This window comes from Gobius niger (assembly GCF_951799975.1).
Source record: "Gobius niger genome assembly, chromosome: 16".
Classification (NCBI taxonomy): domain Eukaryota; kingdom Metazoa; phylum Chordata; class Actinopteri; order Gobiiformes; family Gobiidae; genus Gobius; species Gobius niger.
In genome coordinates, this window is record NC_136867.1 from 14,010,191 (window position 1) to 14,034,038 (window position 23,848).

The 23,848-nt window shown below is 48.0% G+C and overlaps 1 protein-coding gene across 2 annotated transcripts in view; it reads right to left on the minus strand.

The window, feature by feature from the left end:
- lrfn5a (leucine rich repeat and fibronectin type III domain containing 5a) overlaps positions 1-23,821 on the minus strand; it is a gene marked incomplete at its 3' end in the record, with an annotated part of 60,434 nt that extends 36,613 nt beyond the window's left edge. For both annotated transcript variants that reach the window (XM_079573024.1, XM_079573025.1), the window contains exon 1: positions 23,719-23,821. The remainder of the gene's footprint in view (positions 1-23,718) is intronic.
- Positions 23,822-23,848: the final 27 nt, after the last annotated feature.

Genomic DNA, 23,848 nt, shown 5'->3' on the forward strand with positions numbered 1-23,848 from the left:
CGTCAATTCAACCCTAAAATTGGTATTTAATTAGCTGTTTTTGAAGTGAAAAAAAAAAAAAAAGCGCCTGCCTCGATGCGGCTTGGTTGCGTTTGATTTTTAGTGAAGAAAAAAGTCGGAGCAGGGAAAAGAGCAGGAGAAATGGTGGGAGGATGACAAACAGTTTCCACGATCCTGGAGGCAAAAGAGGAGGCTGCGATGCTTACATAAGAACACGACCAAATCACGGCAAATCCTATATGCAGTCCACGCATGCCATCACGGACGCCGTATGGAGGTTTGTCAATGGGCGAAGTGGGAGACGGCGCTAAAAGACATCAGGAATATAAAGCGTTGAAACTGCTGTGCTGAAATGCGAAGACTTTTAGTATTCGGTATTCTCAAGCGCGATTGCACAGATTAAAATCTACGACAAAGAGCCTCTTCGATCATGCACACGCTGGAGAGCAGAGCAGAAATGTTTTAAACCGAGAGGGCAAACTGGTATAAAATATTCCTCACACTTGCACTGGGGCTTGTGGGAACTCGGTATCATCCAAATGTTTCTCAATCCTTTTGCCAGGCACACACAGCTCAACTATTGACTTTTCTATGTTGGTGCAGCAGCGATCAAACAGATACATGCACATGAGACAGAATGTAACAACCCCCTGTGATGCCAGTATACAGCCGAGGGTTCAGACGGAAGAAAATATGCGAAAGGGATGGAGAGTCGATTTTTTATTTTATTTTTTCTCGAGCGAATCAAGCGTGCAACAAAGCATGTGAAAGTATGACTGAATACTTAGCGATTTCGTGATTATCTGCCTTCCAACAGTGAGGCCCTACAGATTCTTTAAAGGCCAGTGACCATAGCAACACACTGTAAACGTTAGCCACGGAACCGGTAGAAATGATCTATACAGACGCCGTCTCTGGAATCGCCCATATTGTCATTTTTGAAGCAGTTGAGGGGGAAATAAAGTTTGACTCCTAAACTACATTAAAGGGATATTTCAGGATTTTTGTCAGAGGGCCTCATTTCCAAGTTATCCAGAGTGCCTAAATTCAGATTATTGTACACCATCTGGCCGGTGCTAACAGACCCACAAGCATGCAAAGAAAAAAGAAAAAAACACTTTAATGGATTTAAAAGTTTTCCAGAGTCGTACAACTTCACACATTTTTCACAGCTTTGCCGATGAACCTTGTAACTCCGAAAACAAAATGAATGAGTCCAGCTGCTGTTTTTTTTTTGTACTTTTTTTATCAGACATTGATTCTTTTCTTTTTTGCGCTCGACGGTCTCCGGACAATTTTCTGCCTATAAGCACATCTCGTGTACCTGTTACGCTTCACGTTCAAGTGTTCAAAGCGACCCCATCAAGCTTCGTCTTTTCTAAGAATGTGGAGGAGAACTGCCGTGGGTTTTTCACCACACAATAACAGGAGTTTAACTGCTTTAGTGTTGTTGAATTCTCGGAGAAGATTCATGGTGGTATTACGACCTAGGTGTTTTATTCAAGTCAAAATACCTTGTTTAACTGAAGTCTTTCTCTGCCTTTTATTTTCTATCTTTATGTTGGTTCACAAACAATGAAAGGGGGAGTAAAGTGGTCTAAACTCATGACTCGGCCTTTAAGGGGATATTGCGTTCAGAGCTATGGTGCTCAGTTGGTGAAGCTCCGAGACCCACCTTCAACCTATAGCCCTGAGCTAAAGAAAAGTCTTCATTTCAATTCAAAACAAAGCAATTTTAGAGTTTTGCCTGTGGTAGTGCTCACTCACCTCCTCCTGTAATGTGCAACGCTTCAGCATTAAACTCAGTGCATTATCGTCAATTCAACCCTAAAATTGGTATTTAATTAGCTGTTTTTGAAGTGAAAAAAAAAAAAAAAGCGCCTGCCTCGATGCGGCTTGGTTGCGTTTGATTTTTAGTGAAGAAAAAAGTCGGAGCAGGGAAAAGAGCAGGAGAAATGGTGGGAGGATGACAAACAGTTTCCACGATCCTGGAGGCAAAAGAGGAGGCTGCGATGCTTACATAAGAACACGACCAAATCACGGCAAATCCTATATGCAGTCCACGCATGCCATCACGGACGCCGTATGGAGGTTTGTCAATGGGCGAAGTGGGAGACGGCGCTAAAAGACATCAGGAATATAAAGCGTTGAAACTGCTGTGCTGAAATGCGAAGACTTTTAGTATTCGGTATTCTCAAGCGCGATTGCACAGATTAAAATCTACGACAAAGAGCCTCTTCGATCATGCACACGCTGGAGAGCAGAGCAGAAATGTTTTAAACCGAGAGGGCAAACTGGTATAAAATATTCCTCACACTTGCACTGGGGCTTGTGGGAACTCGGTATCATCCAAATGTTTCTCAATCCTTTTGCCAGGCACACACAGCTCAACTATTGACTTTTCTATGTTGGTGCAGCAGCGATCAAACAGATACATGCACATGAGACAGAATGTAACAACCCCCTGTGATGCCAGTATACAGCCGAGGGTTCAGACGGAAGAAAATATGCGAAAGGGATGGAGAGTCGATTTTTTATTTTATTTTTTCTCGAGCGAATCAAGCGTGCAACAAAGCATGTGAAAGTATGACTGAATACTTAGCGATTTCGTGATTATCTGCCTTCCAACAGTGAGGCCCTACAGATTCTTTAAAGGCCAGTGACCATAGCAACACACTGTAAACGTTAGCCACGGAACCGGTAGAAATGATCTATACAGACGCCGTCTCTGGAATCGCCCATATTGTCATTTTTGAAGCAGTTGAGGGGGAAATAAAGTTTGACTCCTAAACTACATTAAAGGGATATTTCAGGATTTTTGTCAGAGGGCCTCATTTCCAAGTTATCCAGAGTGTTGTTGATTGCTGGAGATATATATTTTTTTTTTATTCATGCAGTCCTTATATTTGAAGAGATCCGGTAACCTAGCAGATCACTCCACCGCTGCGTAGCTTACAACCAGGAAGGTGATGCTGCTCAAATATAAGTTATTTTACATGCAAAATGGTTATATTTAAAAACATTATTAAGTCAACACAGACATTTATATCGGTAGTCTGGTGTTCTAAGTGATTTGCCTCAGGTGCACTGTGCTTGGGTCAGACTGTTTTTAATACAGGCTACTAGTTACCATAGACATGTGCTAGCCTAGCACTAGCCTAGCACTAGTCTAGCACCACTAAACTCTTCAAATATAAGGACTGCATGAATTAAAAATATATATATATATATCTCCAGAAATCAACAACACTCTGGATAACTAGGAAATTAGGCCCTATGTCAAAAATCCTGAAACATCCCTTTAACAAATGCTGAATTATGAATGTAGCTTTCTACTAAATAAAGATCCAAAGACATGGAGGGGAACAAAGTAGTATGGAACAGTCCATAAAGACATATATAATGGAGAATGCTAACATAATGCTTCATTTTAGCATCATGCTACATGCTAGTGCTATCTACGACATCCATATGCTCCCAATTTAGTATTTGAGTGTGATAAATAAGTTTATATTCCGCCTTGCCGGAAAATGCCTTGCCATGCCCCTATTGTTTGGCGCAATGCCGACTGTATTGACTGAATGTTATCTGAAAACAGTCTTTAAGATATTTACTTGTACTGCTAGATTTGCTCCAAGTCAAAATAAACGTTCATATTATTGTTATGCTGAGAACTAGTGTTTATTTATTTGATGGGACAGAGAGCTTTAGAGCTTTCATTGCAGAGATTGTAGTAACTTAATGTTTCAACTGAAAACACAACTTTCACATGACATTTTAAGCTTGATTATAATGATTTTGTAATGAATCACGTAAATAATATTTCATCCTGTACATTGGTCATCATCAGGCAATTGCTCAATAATAGGCATTTATTTCCTTAAAATTTATCAGACTTAGTTTATTGCATCTTGGACAGGCGAGCACCACTGAGAGCTTCTGTGCACATTACTGCTGATTATATTGCTATTCCCTCGTGTCCTGTTCCACATACTTAGCAAAAGGATCTTTATTTAATCTTATGCAGACCGCAAATGAATGAAGCTACTGTGCTTTTATTCTCTTTTAAGTTAAACATGACTTTTCAATCACAACAATGACAGCAGTGTGTAAAGTGACATGAAGAGATTACATATTTAATGTAAGTAATTCCTATACCACCGCGATGGCCTCAGGATTACATGTACTTGTTTGCCCGACAGAGCTTTGTCCGTCACGTGAGGAGATGGACACTGACAGGTCGCTGCCAGTGGATCTTCGCGATGACAGTCTGTATCAATCCCCCGCTCCGTAATTAAAGCTACTTTATGCTAACGCGATTTAATGAATGATCTCAGCATCTGTTGACATTGGGACTACAGGGGTTTTTCACATGCAATGTCAACGTGGCTCTGCGCCATCGCTTGCAGCATGGCGGGTTTTGAAGTGGACATAATTGTGGCTTATAAACCTGCTTTTGGGCATCTCAGCAAATACATTTTGTGTTCTATTTTTTTCCCAAATTGAAATGTCTGTGCATAAAAAAAAGAAACTTGGTGAGTTATGACAGTTTTTAGTAATCCCTTTTCATGTTGGTCATACTGTTCAGAGGCACTTGTTAAAGGAGGACTGCAGTGGGCGAGCAAGAGGGGAGCGTTGGGGTGGAACAGCACTCACAACATCATCATCATAGTGCACAAGAAAGTTTCACGCCGCGATTGGGGTGCGAGCTTCTCTACAGAGCAGTGAGTGCAAAAGACACGCTCGCCTGATGCTGTCCGGATCGGTTCAACTATGCTGAATGTTCGCACTTCCTCCTCCCGGGTAAGTGGTTTGGGGTAGAGGTATGATCATGTTCACCTCAAAAGTGCTAGTCACACTGCACTGCAATGGCAAAAGCTGGACAATACTCCTCGGATGCCACATATATACGGTTAATCAGTAGAGAGAACAAAAAAAGTTAGGTATTTTGAGTTTAAGGGAGAAGAAGAACTCCTTTTTTCCAAGCCCAATTAGCATAAGAGCTGTGGCAGAATGAAAATGTAATGTGACTCTGTATCCACTGCAGCGAAAGGCCTAAAATATGGATGAAAACGCTGAGCCAAAAACAACAGTCGCCTCTTAAGTAAGTGACTCTTCCCTGGGACCTGCTCTACCAAAACTTACTGTCAATGCCACTTATTTCCTCCCATTTGCTTCCAGCGGTTATCATTTTAAAAGCCCATTCTCGTTTCCAAACATTACTGCAGAGGTTCACGTCTTGCCAAAGTCGAATCTTAACCGTGTCTCTTTAATAAGAGATGATTTAGTGAGCCGGAGAGGACGGGGCAGACGGACAGAAAAGGGGCAGGTAGCGTGCCAGCGCTGTGTGGCGGGAGATGCTCTGTTTGTGCGTACGTGAAGGGCCCGCTTCAATTATTCAGTCTCATCCAATCATGAGCACACTGCTGTTGTATTATTTACATATACCACTTTCAACACAGGCAAAAAAAAAAGTCTTGTATGTCACCAAAAAAAGGCAGTTTAATAAGGCTGTGCAAGTATGTCAAAGAATTAGACAATGGATTTGGGAATGGCAATAAAAGTTTCATAAAGGTTGCTCAGGACAGACTGTGTTCCCGATCTCCTTCGTGTCTCATTGTGTTGCTGAGACAAAAATAGAACCCTTTACCTTAGAGGAGCTTGTTTTCTACAGAAATACAGAAACGTGTGGAATACTGAATGCAAGTGCTTTGGATCATCTTCCAGTCGTGGTAAACAAAACGAGTAGATGTGTTTGTGTGCGTATCAGGCGTAACATTAGGAATTATTTTTGTGTATAACTCTTATTTAAGATTTAATTCTCTACTTTGCTCTTCTGTGCATCATTGTACATCACATCACAGCAACGTTCACCCCAGATCTCAGTGAAGTCTATCCAAGGCGAGGGATAATTAAACGCTGGGTGATTCCGGAGACTTGGCAGATGCGGGGACAGGTTTCTTTGTCCCTCTGTTTTGTTTAAATATCACAAGCATGTCATGTGAGAGCCCTGTCAATAGCCAGCGAGCTGATCATCTAGGTTAAATACAGATCACCAGTGCCAGCGTGTGTGAGCACGGGACAGGAATAAACCGCCACACACCGTCCCGTGAGCGGGATGACGACGGCCTACGTGCATGTGCGTTTAGTCCTTTTGTCGAACCGCCTCCTGAGAGCGAGTGTGACTAATCGTAGCGTAGCCATCAAATGCTACATGACACTTCAATCCCAGTCACCCACCAGCTACCTACATTCAAGTCTCTATGGGGTCTTGTTATGCAGGGAGCCAGACATGTTCGGAAAAATGCATGATTCTTGTTAGCATGTTTTTATAGCCTCAGAGTAAAGCGAAATTCACCAATGAGGTAAAAGTGCAACATTTTAACATGCAAGTTTGGTTAGGTATTTTAAAGTGGTTAGCATCAATTGGTTAAAAAAAAAAAGAATGCAAAAAGGACAAAAAATAAATAATGGACGATTTAAAAATAATATTCTACTTATCAAGCACTCGCCACTAACACTGGCCTCTGTTGATGAATTACAAAGAAGCTGAATCCAGCCATACTAATGTAAAATTCAAAGTGGCCTCTGACTCCGTGGACATAGCTCATCATTTTACCATATTAAACAGCTCATCTGTGCGATTTTTACCTGATTATCATATAAACGACTGAGGTTCTGGACAGAATGGTGCCAGATGAGGTCGCGGTAAACTCGACCGTGTCACTTCTGCATTCTAATCAGATCTAAATTGGCCGCGCATGTCTCAATCATATGCACGCAGATGTCTCAGAATGCACCGGTGCAGCTTCTTATACTCTACTTATCCATATGTGCTAATGAGATACACTGTAGGTTACACAAGCTTATATACTATATGTACATTCAGCATGTTCCTCTCTCAGCTTTCTGTCATTTAAACAACTGATCTCGAGCTAACACGTTATGAGAACTCACAGCAGAGGAATATCTTGTTAAGAGACTCCTAATACATATTCAAGTGCAGCAAATAATCAAGTGTGTATGCAAAACCAAAGACATCCAGGCTCTTGACTTAGGCCCTACATAAGGGGATGCACATAACAATCAATGATATTGGCCATTCCGTCTGAAAGCAACATTTTTCACCTTATATCCTGTTCATAGCTGCTCTGACACTTGGAAATGCACCAAATGCATTTACTGGACATGAGGTCACTCCCTGGAGATTTGTACCCTGCAAAGTGGTCCACGTTTGAATTGCTGTGTGCCGCGCGCGTGTGTGTGAGAGTGTGTTTCACAACCGAAGCTTGAAAGTTGGTCTCAGAGGAGCCTCCCCGATGCTGCAGCCTGGTAACTGGATTTTATCTCCTCAGAAAGTGGCGAATAAATACACTTAAATGGTCAATAGAAATGTGACCAATCCACTCATCTGACTGCGTTATCGGGAATCTAATTTGATCTGGGACTCGGCAGCGGACCCCTCTCTCCATGCTGTGCCACGGAGCAGGTGTGGCCTAGATACAGAAAAAAAAGCTGTAATCATTAAGGTGTAAGATGCCATTATTATAATTATTATTAATGAGAAAGACACTCGGACAAAGGAGGGAGCATTGAAACTGATATGAAAGAAAGAAGGAAAGAAAGAAAGAAGAAGGAAAGAAGAAGAAAAGAAGGATGGAAAGGAAGGAAGGAAGGAAGGAAGGAAGGAAGGAAGGAAGGAAGGAGAGAGAGGGAGGGAGGGAGGGAGGGAGGAGGAAAAGGAGGAGGGAACGACAGAAAGAAAGAAAGAAAGAAAGAAAGAAAGAAAGAAAGAAAGAAAGAAAGAAAGAAAGAAAGAAAGGAAGGAAGGAAGGAAGGAAGGAAGGAAGGAAGGAAGGAAGGAAGGAAGGAAGGAAAGAAAGAGAGAGGGAGGGAGGGAGGAAGGAAGGAGGAAAAGGAGGAGGGAACGAAAGAAAGAAAGAAAGAAAGAAAGAAAGACAGAAAGAAAGAAAGAAAGAAAGAAAGAAAGAAAGAAAGAAAGAAAGACAGAAAGACAGAAAGGAAAGAGAGAGAGGGAGGGAGGGAGGGAGGGAGGAGGAAACAAGGAAGGAAAGAAGGAAACAAGGAAGGAAACAAGGAGGAAAAGGAGGAGGGAACGAAAGAAAGAAAGAAAGAAAGGAAAGAGAGAGAGGGAGGGAGGGAGGAATGACAGAAAGAAAGAAAGAAAGAAAGACAGAAAGGAAAGAGAGAGAGGGAGGGAGGGAGGGAGAAGGAAACAAGGAAGGAAAGAAGGAAACAAGGAAGGAAACAAGGAAAGAAAGAAAGAAAGACAGAAAGGAAAGAGAGAGAGGGTGGGAGGGAGGGAGGAGGAAACAAGGAAGGAAAGAAGGAAACAAGGAAGGAAACAAGGAGGAAAAGGAGGAGGGAACGAAAGAAAGAAAGAAAGAAAGAAAGGAAAGAGAGAGAGGGAGGGAGGGAGGGAGGGAGGGAGGGAGGGAGGAATGACAGAAGAAAGAAAGAAAGAAAGAAAGAAAGAAAGAAAGAAAGAAAGAAAGAAAGAAAGAAAGAAAGAAAGAAAGAAAGAAAGAAAGAAAGGAAAGAGAGGGAGGGAGGGAGGGAGGGGGAAACAAGGAAGGAAAGAAGGAAACAAGGAAGGAAAGAAGGAAACAAGGAAGGAAAGAAGGAAGGAAAGAAGGAAGGAAAGAAGGAGGAAAAGGAGGAGGGAACGAAAGAAAGAAAGAAAGAAAGAAAGAAAGACAGAAAGGAAAGAGAGAGAGGGAGGGAGGGAGGGAGGGAGGGAGAAGGAAACAAGGAAGGAAAGAAGGAAACAAGGAAGGAAACAAGGAGGAAAAGGAGGAGGAAACGAAAGAAAGAAAGAAAGAAAGAAAGAAAGAAAGGAAAGAGAGGGAGGGAGGGAGGGAGGGAGGGAGGGAGGGAGGGAGGGAGGGAGAGAAAGAAAGAAAGAAAGAAAGAAAGAAAGAGGAAACCCTCATCCCTAAGTCGTCTTTACATAAAAAATAAAAAATCTAATCTAATCTAAAATATAAAATTATCATTTATTTAACTTGTACAAAAAATACACTGTTTTCATAATATATAATCACTTTTCTCCCAAATGTAATAATGTTAATTATTTTACAAATAATTATTCTCCTAACGACATGGGAGCTCTCCGTGGTGCTGAAACGCACACAGCCAAATATAGGAAGTTGTTGAAATGTCAGCCTTTTGATGAGCCATGCTAGTTGTATTTTTGCCAATAAACAAAAACAGAGATTTGTTGGCCAGCAAAGGTGCAATGGCCCGAAGGAGTCTTTTTTCTTTTCTTTTTTTTCCAGTCCCTTATTCAGTGCTAGCTTGAGCTGCTGGTCAAAGGCGTGGCAGTATCTTTGCAAATATTCTGCTCCATTGGAAGCACATCTAAAAAGAATATTCTCATATATATTGCATTTAGCCTGTGGAACATTCCGAGATTGGACGTGTCTTCTGCTGCACATTTAACAGGGGATCAAAGGAAATGTTGGTGGTGCAAATATAACCCAGGGGTCCGAGCTCAAGCGGCCCCCCCACCGACCACTGTGGTTGCTGCAGGCGCTTGTGCTCAGCCCCAGAGCTGCGCGCAGTACAAGAGACGGAATCCAAAATGGCAGGGAAATAAAACGTGTGTCCCTGCCAGCGTCTATTTCTACCTCATTGAGATTTTGCATAGCTTCACACTTGGAGGAGGCGGGGGGTCAGTTGAATGTGGTGAGTAAATGATGAATGGCGGTGGTCGGTGGGGCTGTTCAGGCGCATGTTGGCGGTCAATTAATCTAGCGGCTGCATACATGGAAAATCTTTGAAAATAACATAATCCAATAACATGAACCCAGCGACGTGCTCATCACAATGGGCAAAAACACAGCTTCATCAATCAGCGAAGAAAATTCAGTAATATGTTGTCATCGAGCCAACTTCTTCTCATTAAGTATATTCCTCTTATTACCAGCGAGTGTTGACATAGGGCACTCACAACACCCACCATAGTGTTGCTTATGTGTAAAGCAGAGAGACAGGAAGCGGCGTGAGAGGCATAAACACAATCACTAACAAACGATTAGGAAAGCGTAGGGTGCTTTTTTATTTTCTACTCAGGGAGTTAACAAGAAATTCCTCAGAAGAAGAGTACAGTCATTAGCGCTCGAATGTATCCGCAGTCGCTTCCTCTTCAAATGTTCCACATGCATCAGCACTTATGAAAGGCCACAAGACAAAGGGAAGATAAACAAACACAAGGTGTAAAAAAAATAAAAAATAATAAAAATAATGTTTTGCGATCAGTAGAAAAATCTCAATAATTATTCACATTATTCACTCTTGTGCAGTACTTGTTACCGGAATTGTTCGTCAGAGTGTGCAGGCTTCTTAGAAATGTTTCCGTACTGTCCCATTTCACACGGAGTGCACATGCTTTAGTGCTTCAAATAAATCATTAAAAAGAAAAGCACAAAAAAATACATGTTCCAGCAATGTCCTAATGTGTAGAATGAGCCCAGACCTATTCCCCACGACTGCCTCTGAAATCCTCCACTCAAAAAGTTGCTACTTCGGGTCCGAATTGCCGTCATGCACGAGCTTAATATAGAAGGTGCAGTTACATGTATGACTTGAGGTGGCAGTAGTGAGTATAAAATGGCAAAATTGCATCTCGCCCCTTTAATTAACACAGTGACCTGCCCACAACCTAATGATTCAATATGACACATTTTACTAGTATGTCCGCTACATGTAGTAAGATTGTGGAATGAATCTGTCAAATACTTGAAGAAGGAAACAAGAACACACTCATTTTGAAGGCTCTCTAAAAGAGACAGGAAGCTGGAGACGGGTGGTGTCCAGGAGCGAGTTGCAGGGCAGATCCCCATGGGTAAAAACAAGAGAGCGTTTCAGGGGACACAACCAAAAAATAATATGAAGCAAAAATGGCCGACTTGTGTTTGGCTTTAGGGATGGAAGCATAGCATCTGTCTGCCTAAAAAAAAACACCCCATGCTTTTAAAATGGGAGCGACTGAGGGAACGGCACAGTGCAGAACATTACATGCATCATCTCGAGACGGCTGCATTAAAAGCCTAATAGGAAAGACACACCAACGCATTTGTAATCAGATCTGGCCTCACTGTGCGTAGATGTTGTCAACATTTTTTTTTTGTACAAGCCAAGAAATGCATCTGGCTCTCACAGCAAAAAAAAATAGCGCATCACCTTCTCACATGCCTGCAAAACGCTCACACAACTGCAATGTGAAATCCAAAGCTCAAGAAATGTGCACATAACATGACATCATTTGTTTCAGGGTACCAATATGAGCCAACAGTTTTAAATTTAGCTGACTGTCATGATGAAGCAGACGGAGCTCTCCAAGGTGCTGAAACGCGGTGTTTGATGTGTGTTGGTGTTGGGGGACTCTGATGTGATTTACAGATTTGGTATAGACTCTGCGTGTATCTCTTTCTAGAGACAAACACAGTCTACCTTTACATTCGCATCAATTCAAAACCATCCTGACTTTACAGCAGCTCCGAGCGCATGCCAGTCTCCATTAAAAAAAAAAAAAAAAAAACTACCCAGGCCGGATTACTCATTGTTTGTCCCAGACTTGTCCTCACGTTACCCTCGCAGACTGTGTGGCGTCGCCGCGCTCTTTAAAAATGAGGCGCCCTCGTTTGTGACAAGTTCCCTTTCTGATGGACAATGTAAAAAAAATATTTTAAAAAAGGTGCCGGGCCGATGACACACAAATGCGTGAAATCCAAATGAGCGTGGGTGGTTTATGGCGATGCGTGGCGGTGCATCCAGATGATTTAGAGCACCAGCTGCTCTCAGCGGGTGCACGGGCCTCTGGGTGTGATAAAGACGTGCTCACTTCACTGTCACAGGTGAAGGCAGCACAGATGGAGACGGCAGACGGACGTGACACAAACAGCGACTGAGATATAAAGGGAGAATCGCACAAATGAAGAGGAATAACAAGTGAAAGCGGGCTATGAATAGACATACAGTAGCTTTTGTATGGAAGAGATAGAATGATTTGCAAAAAGAAAATGTTTTGGGTTCATGGAAGAAAATGGAGCACTCAGAGGAGCAAAACCCCTGGAATGCTCATATTCAAAGCATTAAAGAGAGAGTTGTTTTGAGAAGAGAAGAGGTTACTGTTTAGACATACAGTATAAATGCCATGTATAAGTTCCGCGGTGAAGAAATCACGGTTGTGTATCATTTCCAATCCCCCGCATTAGGTTCTGTTTACATTTCTGTCCATCCCCAACTGCTGTGGGAAATGTGTTTGCGTTTATTGAAATCCAAGTCATCTTTTCACGCAGCTGTCAGCCCCTTGCTTATTACCGAGTGATTCTGTGTGATTCAGAATGTCAGAGTTGACGTAAAGCAGCCCGTGTCCGTCCCCGCGCCTGTGGGCTGTGCAATAAAACAAGTACGGCTGCCCTCGCGTTCCTGTTTCTCCATTTCCTGCCGCCTGCGGTGAGAGAAGAAATCGCCATTTTCTACAGCGGAAGTCACAAATAATGGAACTTTTTCTGTGGGATGGGAGAGGAAATTTGGTGCATATCCAAAAGAGTAGCGGCATAAAGGGATGAGATATGGCAGCCCAAGCTGCAAGACAAGAAGAAATGGCCTCATACAGCAGGAAACACTACTTTTGATGTATTACAGCTATTTATTTAAGTATTCCAGAACAATGGCTCTCCTCAGTCTCGGGCGTTAATAAATCACAGCCGCAGTCAATGAGATATGAGCTGTCGCCTCTTTAAACAAACAAAGCAAGGTCAAAGTGGCTATCAGCACTTATCGCAGGGCTTCACTTGTTTGTTGTTAGCCAGGTGATGCCATGATAGCATTGACTTTATTGTTTATATGGTTACCGTGGAAATAAGTTTTGTTCACTTGGTTATTGTATCGTTATCCCATACATTTCATTACATGAGGCCTTTCTTGAAATTGTGTTGTTATATCATTTGTAATGTCTAGAGATGCACAGATCCAGCTTTTTTGCTTCTGATACTGACACTGATACTGGGGGATTAATAATTATATCTTAGAAATACCTAATACTACTTTAGGTATTTCTATCCACAACCCTGCAACGGAAAAGTGGAAGAAAATGGATGGATGGATGGATGGATGGATGGATGGATGGATGGATGGATGGATGGATGGATGGATGGATGGATGGCATTAGGCTACTTTGGGTATTTCTATCTTGGTTTCTGACCCAGCCTTGATTAGTTCTCGTTAGCATTAGCATGCTGCCACTAGCTTTAGCATGCTACTTCTAGCCCCGGCATTTTGCGCGGTGATCAAATAATGACATGCAACATGTCCATATTCACTTCGATTTAGTTGGTGAAAGTTGTGTTTTTAAGGCGATGAGAGCCAAACTGGTATCAGTTCAGTATCAGATAGTTGTAGCCGCAGTCAATGAGATATGAGCTGTCGCCTCTTTAAACAAACAAAGCAAGGTCAAAGTGGCTATCAGCACTTATCGCAGGGCTTCACTTGTTTGTTGTTAGCCAGGTGATGCCATGATAGCATTGACTTTATTGTTTATATGGTTACCGTGGAAATAAGTTTTGTTCACTTGGTTATTGTATCGTTATCCCATACATTTCATTACATGAGGCCTTTCTTGAAATTGTGTTGTTATATCATTTGTAATGTCTAGAGATGCACAGATCCAGCTTTTTTGCTTCTGATACTGACACTGATACTGGGGGATTAATAATTATATCTTAGAAATACCTAATACTACTTTAGGTATTTCTATCCACAACCCTGCAACGGAAAAGTGGAAGAAAATGGATGGATGGATGGATGGATGGATGGATGGATGGATGGATGGATGGATGGATGGATGGCATTAGGCTACTTTGGGTATTTCTATCTTGGTTTCTGACCCAGCCTTGATTAGTTCTCGTTAGCATTAGCATGCTGCCACTAGCTTTAGCATGCTACTTCTAGCCCCGGCATTTTGCGCGGTGATCAAATAATGACATGCAACATGTCCATATTCACTTCGATTTAGTTGGTGAAAGTTGTGTTTTTAAGGCGATGAGAGCCAAACTGGTATCAGTTCAGTATCAGATAGTTGTAGCCGATATTGTTTCATTTTTTTCCTGTATTGGCTCCAATATTTGATATCAGTATCAGATCAGTGCAGCCATAATAATGTCTATATTATTATTTTCCATGTTGAGGGATCAGCCTTTTCTTCTTTCTGCGCCAAGCTCTTTGTCAGTGTATTTGCCCTTGCATTTTCACACGCATTCAGCTCTTTTCTGCCAAAGACAACGTGAAATAGTTTGTTTACAATAAGCTTCTGTATCAATTGCCGGCATAATATACTGTGTTGTATGTTCTTTATCCGCGAGCCTCTATCTGCTTATTATTCCCTCCACTGTGCCTTTTCAGGTTTCTGATACTGCAGCTCAGTAAGTAATGAAAACAGAATACTACAAAGCCACTAGCCTTTACAGATACAACTCTTTCCACTGGGCTTTGGCTTCTGCTATATTTACATTTCTCTTTTGTACGATGTGTTCGCATTTCCTCCCCTTTTCATCCTCTCCTCTCACCTTTTTCCCGCCGTGCCAATGTGGTTTAAGCATTATTCCCTCAGATTCAAAAGCCGGCCGGCCACTGCCTCTTGGAATTGGAATTACCCCCCCCCCCACCACACTGTCCCCCGCCTCAGCCAGCTCCATCCTCCCCCCCAAAGGGATCCGTGCCTTTCAACTGTACAGGAAAAGCGCACGCGTGTCCCCGGGGAGATCACAGCTCCCGCACCCCTTTTTGCTGCCAGTGATCGAGTTAAGGAGGAGGTTAATGGTAGACGGCAGGGGCTGGGAAAGAGCTAAGATGGGAAGCAGCGGGAACGATTATTGTGAGGAAAGCGTGATTATTTCTGTAAGAAGGGGGGAAGTATAATTTGAGTTTTAATAGCCGGGGGAGAAATGCGCTAAATGGAGCAAATGGATGCCTTGTGGGGCCGGACGTCGAAGGGTGACACAAAGTTCAAAGCCCATTTGTGTATAAATGACGGTACATTTTCCTTCACCTGCTTTCACTGCTGTCACAGTCACTCGTCTATCTGTGAGTGAGTTGGGGACAGTGCCTTCTAAGCTGAACGTGAAAAAAAAAGTTGCAGTTCTTTTTTCCCCGTGTTTATTTGAAAGGACGGCGGTAACAATTACGGCTCTTGGTTCTACTCCTCTGTGGCCTCTGACTGAACCGTAAAGCAGTGCCACGTATAGCAAAAGCGGACCGTTGTTTGATCTGCCCCTCAGACTGTTATCAAGTCTTCTCCCCAAAGCAGTGAGAGAAATTGCAGTCTATCCAGCTTCCACCTGGGCCCCCGTGTCTTTTCTGTACCTTCACACTTACAGATGATTGACAGCGGCTGGATCGACAGGTGGGAGATGAAACACCACCACCTGTGCTCTCTATATATAATGGGTACAAACAGAAAGCATAGGCTCCCCGTGCTCGTCTGTCATATAATATACTGTATGCTCCTCAAAATCCGAGGACAAGTGAGGACATGCCAGGGGGAAAGCACTTCGTTTTCGTCTGAAATGCTGAATGTTGCTGCTCTAATATAGACTTGGTCTGACCTTTTCCCTTTTTTCTTTTCCATCCTAGCCAAATTGAAGCACCAGGTGTATGTAGGCCATTGCTTTTTTTTTTTACAGCCAGTGTTTGCATGCGAGTAAGGTATTATTAGGTTCTTATATATGTATGTTAGGACCACAATTTAAAGCTGCACAATGTAACTTTTAATGTGAAAAAAAAAATATATTTGTACGTATTTTACCTTGTAGTCACTCAGTGGAGATATAGGTGCAGCTTGGCACCTTTGCTTTCCCACACAGTGGCCTCCATGATGCTCCAGAATCAAATGGAGATAAGTATTTATATTTATCTAGGTTCGAGAGCCGGACCACACCTCCTATACGCCTCTTCCGCCCGCCGGCCTATTTAAGCCCCCCGACTACTAACCTCGTCCTCTCGTTCGGAGTTTCCGGCCGTCTAGCTTCCGTCCCGTCTCTGTTCCGTTTCCGGTTTGAGTCCCAGGTGCTGTCCCCTCCGCACGGTATGGATCTACTCTCCCTCAACCCGTCGGACGACGAATTCTTACAGCCAGTCCCGGATACCCAGTTTTCCCCCGTGGGGAGCGCCGCTTCGGACTCGGTCCCGCCGACACCGGTTACCGGCAGGCGTCGTCCTGCCCGGAGGAGTCGTTTCTGTCCTTCTCCACCTCGGCGTGGCTCGTCGCCCCGCCGCGTCGCAATCCGTTCATCCCAGGTCTCCCGCACGTTCTCCCCGCCGCACTCATCCAGGCCAGCATGACGGCTCCCCTCCTTCTAGCGCAAGCTCCAGGGTTAGCTCCGGGGCTAGCCGCCAGCTTAGCCCTCGCTCTCCGCCGACTCGGAGCTCTCCTCGTACTCTGTCAAAAGCGCCATGCGCCTAGACCACGGTGGCGGGATCGCAGAGAGCGCTGCGGACCGCCTCGCGCTGTTTCGGTTGTTGTTTGGCTCCAGCAAGCAGCCTCCTCGCGTTCACCGCTCCCGAGCTTCCACTTCCGGGTAGACCTCTCTCCAGGTCGCAGCCTCCCTCCGGGAGCCACGTCAACAGCGCCCCTGGCGCTGCAACTACAGGCCGCGTGTTGCCAGATATCTCTCCACCTATTCCTTTCACCAAGGATTTGCCTATGGTTTCACAGCTTGTTTTCACTTTCGGCCCTCGTGCCTCGTCACCTGGCACTGCGTCGGGCTCTATTCCTCTTGCATCTACCTCAGGCACCGGGTTGCCCTCTTCTTCATTCTATTTCTCAAGGTTGGGCTCTGCTGGGTCCACCTTCTGCACTTTTCGGCCATTCTAGGGGGCGCAGGCTTTAGCCTGCCCCGGGTTTGCCAGATACCTCGGCTAATTTCCAGCCCGCTTTACCGACAGGCCTCAGGCCTTCGGTTTCCTTTCTCGGCACCGGGTTGCCGCGTCAGTCAGTTGCATCTAAGGCTCATGCTGCCCCCGCCGGTTCATCCAGTGGTTCTCCAAGCTGGCTACCGGTTGGAACCGCTTCTCTGGACTTGACTTCGTACTCAACAGTCCTGGCCTCGTCAGCCCCGCCTCCAGTCGCTTGGGCTCCGCCCATTTTAGCGGCAGCCACTCCACTGCTGTTTTAGCCCCGCCCCGGCCTAGTCAGCCTCATCGGCCCCGTCTCCGCCCTCATCGCCCCCGGCCTCGTCAGCCTCATCGGCCCCGTCTCCGCCCTCATCGCCTCCGGCCTCGTCGGCCCCGCCTCCAGCCACTTGGGCTCCGCCCCCGGCCTCGTCGGCCCCGCCCCCGGCCTCGTCGGCCCTGCCTCCGGCCCCGTCGGCCCTCCCTCCGGCCTCGTCGGCCCCGCCTCCAGTCACTTGGGCTCCGGCCTCGTCGGCCCCGCCTCCAGTCACTTGGACTCCGCCCCCGGCCTCGTCTGCCCCACCTCCAGTCACTTGGACTCCGCCCCCGGCCTCGTCTGCCCCACCTCCAGTCACTTGGGCCCCGCCCCCGGCCTCGTCGGCCCCGCCTCCAATCACTTGGTCTCCGCCGTTTCAGCGGAAGCCTTGTCGGCCCTGCCTCCGGCCCTTGTCGGCTCCGCCTCCAGTCACTTGGGCTCCGCCCTCGGCCCCGCCCCCGGCCTCGTCGGCCCCGCCTCCAGTCATTTGGGCTCCGCCCCGGCCTCGTCGGCCCCGCCTCCTGCCTCGTCGGCCCCGCCTCCTGTTACTTGGGCTCTGCCTCCGGCCTCGTCGGCCCCGCCTCCGGCCTCGTCGGCCCCGCCTCCTGTTACTTGGGCTCCGCCGTTTCGGCGGAAGCCTCATCGGCCCCGGCCTCGTCAGCCCCGCCTCCAGTCGCTTGGGCCCCGGCCTCGTCGGCCCCGCCTCCGGCCTCGTCGGCCACGCCTCCAATCACTTCGGCTCCGCCCCCGGCTTCGTCTCCAGTCACTTCGGCTCCGCCCCGGGCCTCGTCGGCCCCGCCTCCGGCCTCGTCGGCCCCGCCTCCGGCCTCGTCGGCCACGCCTCCAGTCACTTCGGCTCCGCCCCCGGCTTCGTCTCCAGTCACTTCGGCCCCGGCCTCGTCGGCCCCGCCTCCGGCCTCGTCGGCCACGCCTCCAGTCACTTCGGCTCCGCCCCCGGCTTTGCCTCCAGTCACTTGGGCTCCGCCCCGGGCCTCGTCGGCCCCGCCCCCGGCCTCGTCGGCCCCGCCCCCGGCCTCGTCGGCCCCGCCCCCGGCCTCGTCGGCCCCGCCCCCGGCCTCGTCGGCCCCGCCCCCGGCCTCGTCGGCCACGCCTCCAGTCACTTGGGCTCCGCCCCGGGCCTCGTCGGCCCTGCCTCCAGTCACTTGGGCTCCGCCCCGGGCCTCGTCGGCCCTGCCTCCAGTCACTTCGGCTCCGCCCCCGGCTTCGCCTCCAGTCACTTCGGCTCCGCCCGGGCCTCGTCGGCCCCGGCCTCGTCGGCCTCGTCGGCCTCGTCGGCCCCGTCGGCCTCGTCGGCCCCGGCCTCGTCGGCCCCTGCCTCCGGCCTCGTCGGCCCCTGCCTCCGGCCTCGTCGGCCCCTGCCTCCGGCCTCGTCGGCCCCTGCCTCCGGCCTCGTCGCCCCTGCCTCCGGCCTCGTCGCCCCTGCCTCCGGCCTCGTCGCCCCTGCCTCCAGTCACTTGGGCTCCGCCCCGGGCCTCGTCGGCCCCGCCTCCGGCCTCGTCGGCCCTGCCTCCAGTCACTTCGGCTCCGCCCCCGGCTTCGCCTCCAGTCACTTCGGCTCCGCCCGGGCCTCGTCGGCCCCGGCCTCGCCGGCCTCGTCGGCCCCGGCCTCGTCGGCCTCGTCGGCCCCGGCCTCGTCGCCCCTGCCTCCGGCCTCGTCGCCCCTGCCTCCGGCCTCGTCGCCCCTGCCTCCGGCCTCGTCGGCCCTGCCTCCAGTCACTTGGGCTCCGCCCCGGGCCTCGTCGGCCCTGCCTCCGGCCTCGTCGGCCCTGCCTCCGGCCTCGTCGGCCCTGCCTCCAGTCACTTCGGCTCCGCCCCCGGCTTCGCCTCCAGTCACTTGGGCTCCGCCCGGGCCTCGTCGGCCCCGGCCTCGTCGCCCCTGCCTCCGGCCTCGTCGCCCCTGCCTCCGGCCTCGTCGGCCCTGCCTCCAGTCACTTCGGCCCTGCCTCCGGCCTCGTCGGCCCCGCCTCCGGTCACTTGGGCTCCGCCCCCGGCCTCGTCGTCCCCGCCTCCGGCCTCGTCGGCCCCGCCTCCAGTCGCAGGGCTCCGCCGTTTCAGCGGAAGCCTCGTCGGCCCCGCCTCCGCCCTCGTCGGCCCCGCCTCCGCCCTCGTCAGCCCCGCCTCTGGCCTCGTCGGCCCCGCCTCTAGTCGCTTGGGGCCCGCCCGTCTTAGCGGAAGCCCCCCCCGCCTCAGGTTTCGGCCGCGGTTCCAGCGGTCCAGCCGGACATCTCAACTGCAGCTGCCACCGCGCTGCCACCGTCCCTTCTCGCCACAGCGTAGGCCCTGCCCCTCGGCTCTGGGTTGCAGGCCCCGCCCCCTTTTTCACACTGCGCAGGCTTGGCCTGCCGGATGCCGGCTCTGCCTCCAGGACGCGGCGTGGGTCTCTTAGGGCCCTCTCCCGTTTTGCCAGGGTTCCCCTACACCGCGCTAGCTGGCGCCTCTTTCCTCGGAGGCTGCGGGATACCGGCTCTCTCCGGTTCGTCCAGTTACCAGTCCTTTCCTTCCAAGTCCTACGCCGCGGCTGCCCCGCCCCCGGGGTATGCCGGGTTCCCAGACGCTGCCTCCCTCGCCTCAGTTGTCCCAGATGTTGCCTTCTTCGCCTCGGTCGTCTCAGACCTTTGGCTGCAGAAGCAGCCCCAAGCTGTTCGACTGCCTGTCTGAGGCGCTTTGCTGGATCCTTCTTAACAAGCACCGGGTTCCCTTCTTGGTTCACCTCTTGGACGATTTCCTGCTCGCCTCGCCCAGCTCTTCCCCCCTGGCCCGAGACCTGGCCGCGTGTTCGCCTCGCTCGGCGTCCATCTTTCGGAGGAGAAGACGCTGGGTCCTTCCACCTCCTTGGAGTTCCTGGGCATTACCCTCTATGCCGTTGCGTTCCAGGCTTCGCTTCCGACCGAGGACCGGGATCGCATCGCGCTCCTGCAGTGTTAATTCCTCGTCGCCCCTCGTGTTCTAAGCGGCAGCTTTTGTCCCTTTTAGGTCACTTGAATTCGCCATAAGGATTATTCCCCAGGGTCACGCTTTCGTTTCGTATCTCCTGGTCCTTGCCGCGTCGTCTCCCTCACTCCACAGGACATGATATCCGTCCCGCCGACGTCCCGGTTGTATACCGACGCTGCCCCTTCAGCCGGTTTTGGGGGTTTCTACCGGGGCAGATGGTTCGCAGCTCCATGGCCTAGCGAATCATGCCGTTCTTGTGTCACTTAGTTTGGCACTCCATATCTAACCAGTTTATCCTTAGAGCCAAGCACGTTCCGGGTCACCACAACAGCATAGCTGACTCCCTCTCTCGTTTTGCATTTCCGACCTTCAGGATGCTGGCCCCCTATGCAGAGCCTCTTCCGACTCCTGTGCCACAATTCTTAGCTACGATCCTCGTCTTGTGACCAGCCCTAGCCGACCTTCTGCGGATTTCCCAGTCCGCCATCCTAGATAGTCTGGCACCCCGGACTCAGGCAGCTTATCGAACCGCCAGGGTTAAATTTCGCTCCTTCCATGAGCACTATGGGTTGCCGTTCCCCTCCTAGACGTCCTCACTCTAACAAGTTTCGTCTCCCACGCTTTTGCTCATCAATCACTCTCCATTGGCACGATTAAGGCATACCTTAGTGGAATCGGCTTCTTCGCTAAAGCACTAACTGGCATGCCTCTTTCGGCATCTATCCTCTACCAGGTGAGTCAGGTCCTTAAAGGCTTACAGCGGCAAGCTCCACAAGCTACCCGCCGCCAACTCCCTCTCACGTCGGACCTGCTTGGGCGATGCTTAGCTTCTATCCGCTCTAACGTGCTGCCCCCGCACATATCGCGCACGCTCGAGTCCATGTTCTTGCTGGCTTTCTTCGGCTTTCTTCGTTGCTCCGAGTTTGCCCCGCCTTCCCTCGTGCACAGATCGGCTAGGCTTCCTCACGTGGGTGCCAGCCGAGGCGTGCCCGACCGCCTAATCAAGATCTTAGTCCGTTGGTCATCCACAGCATACGAGGTCTACACACGCCACAACCTTGGCGATCTACAGGAAGCTCATTCCACGCTTCTCTCTTAGACTTCTTTGGGGATGAGAGCCCGTGAGCTTCCCTATCTGAAGCCCCAAAACGACAACGCCAACGTTCTAAAATAAACATCTTTTCATACATCATACCTGAGGTTGTGGTTCTTGTGAGCGAAATGGAGATAAGTATTTATATTTATCTAGGTTCGAGAGCCGGACCACACCTCCTATACGCCTCTTCCGCCCGCCGGCCTATTTAAGCCCCCCGACTACTAACCTCGTCCTCTCGTTCGGAGTTTCCGGCCCCACCCTCCCTCCCTTCTTCTAATATTTTCTGCTATTTCTACAGATAGGGGATGAGAGCCCGTGAGCTTCCCTATCTGAAGCCCCAAAACGACAACGCCAACGTTCTAAAATAAACATCTTTTCATACATCATACCTGAGGTTGTGGTTCTTGTGAGCGAATTGTTTTTGGGTTTCTCGCTAATTTCTGGTACGAACCCCAAAAAACGATTGATCCTGAAGCGTCATAAAGTTCACTGTGAGGGAAAGCAAAGGTGCTAAGCTGCACCCTTGATGCCACTGAGTCACTAAAAGGTCAAATGTCCACAAATATGAGAGAATATAGAAGATGTGTTTTTTTTTTCACTTCAAAAGTTGCATAGTGCAACTTTAAGATTTCAAGGAAATGAAACTGCCACAGAAAATGAATGTAGTCAATAAATCACAGGGGCAAGCAGGGTTCAAAGCTAAGTTAAATAAAGAGCTTCTATAAGAGTGAGCCAAACCATATGGATGGCTTGCAAAGAAGACCTGGAGGGATATGATTATATCTTGGTACACAGCCTTTATGTGCATGTACAGGATTTGTTACGGTCCGAGCTGATTTCTCCACTGCCTGCGGTCATGTCACGGATGTTCACTCAATTATACACCCTGAGCACACATGTATGCACACAAGCTTGCTTCCACTGATCCCTCCATATTGACTTTGGCTGAATAAGTATAAACAAATACACGGCAAGACTAGAAAATGAACTGATGATCTTCAAAGCTAACGTGTCTTTCTGAATCCAGGTATGAAGCAACATTGCGGGCAGTAGAAAAAGATATAGATGTTTGGATCCCAATGGAAGAGAGGTCAGTGTGATTAAAAGCGTACCACATTCAATTGGATGAAAAGGTCTGGTTCAGTTACACTGGCGAACAGATGGCATCCTGCTTTCTTAAGCCTGAACTGGATAGCCTGGTTTCCATTCCCATTTCCATAGCAAACTCACAGGCAGGTAAAGTGGCTCTATCCGGGTTTCTGTGAAGATTTGGCTTCTTGAGGGCCTAATCAAGTTCTTGTGTTTCTAACTCCAGGTCAGCTCAGGTAAAAGCGACAATGAGGCCAATCATGGATGTTCATTACATTCCTTTCTCCGAAGTTAACTCAATTGCCTTAATGTTAGAATGTGGTAAATGAAGCAGCGGTGGCGAAAAGTGATGTTCAGATTTAGACGCTGCGACAATCGAAAGAACAATAGCAAATCCCTATTACAGTAATTTACCAAAAGCAGAATTACTGTTCATTTATAAGCGCACAATGGAACTTCTTATATAATTGGATTATCATAATTGCCTTTGTGCTGAGTTCTTGGACAATTCAATGCTAAATTAGCAGCTACTCGCACACTTGTTATCAACTTCACAAATAGATTTCTGTGTACTCCTTTTTAGAAATGGTATTATGCTAAATTGTTGTAATGTTATCCAAACGGTGACAAATTCATGGCAAAGGAAAGCAGAGCAACCATGATACTAAGTTCATGGTTGTTCAGTTGAGCTGGTGTGAAAGTATGATAGAAATTGCACTTTCAGGATAAGATGGAGTCTGACTCCAAAAGTTGTTGTAGAAGCTTATTGTTCTGGTTGTTTTATGAGAGTATGGATGAAATGTACGCCACAGTCTGGTTGTTTTGAGCAGTTAACTCATCGTCAGTACAGGAGCCAGAGATAACACTCATTGGCAGACATTTAATCTCATCCAAATGTATTTTGTTTACAAATGAACTTTGCTGGAGTGAAATGAAAACACAACATATTTGCTCGGAGCAGTGCGTCTTGCCCTCAGCACATCTCCGGTAGAAGGGCAGGGGAACGTTGCCTTGGCATATTTTACAGATCATTGTCTGGGTATGTGAAGGCCTTGGTTCACAACTGCTTCCTTTGTCGGGATATATCGACAAACAAGGTGGAACTGGAGGTGACCTTGTGCAGTGCGAAGAATGGCTTATTCCCTCTCACTTATGTTGAGCTTATCTGGTGGTGCATGGGTGTGTCAAACCAAACATTTGCAAGCAATAATTATGTGTTTCACGATATGCACAGGTCCTGCATTTGGTCACAACATCAGGTATCGCAATTCAATCTCATCAGTGCTCCTTACTGATCAACGTGTGATTAAAGAAGACAAAACTCATCATCATCTAGAGTCCGTCATACCTTTGGAGATGCAGTGATAGCCCCGTGCTTCAGTATTCACATGATACCATGGCTATATCATCATGGACAGGCATGGAGTTGTGGAACCAGGTCTCTGTCTTCACTGCAAAAAAGAGCAAAACAAATACAG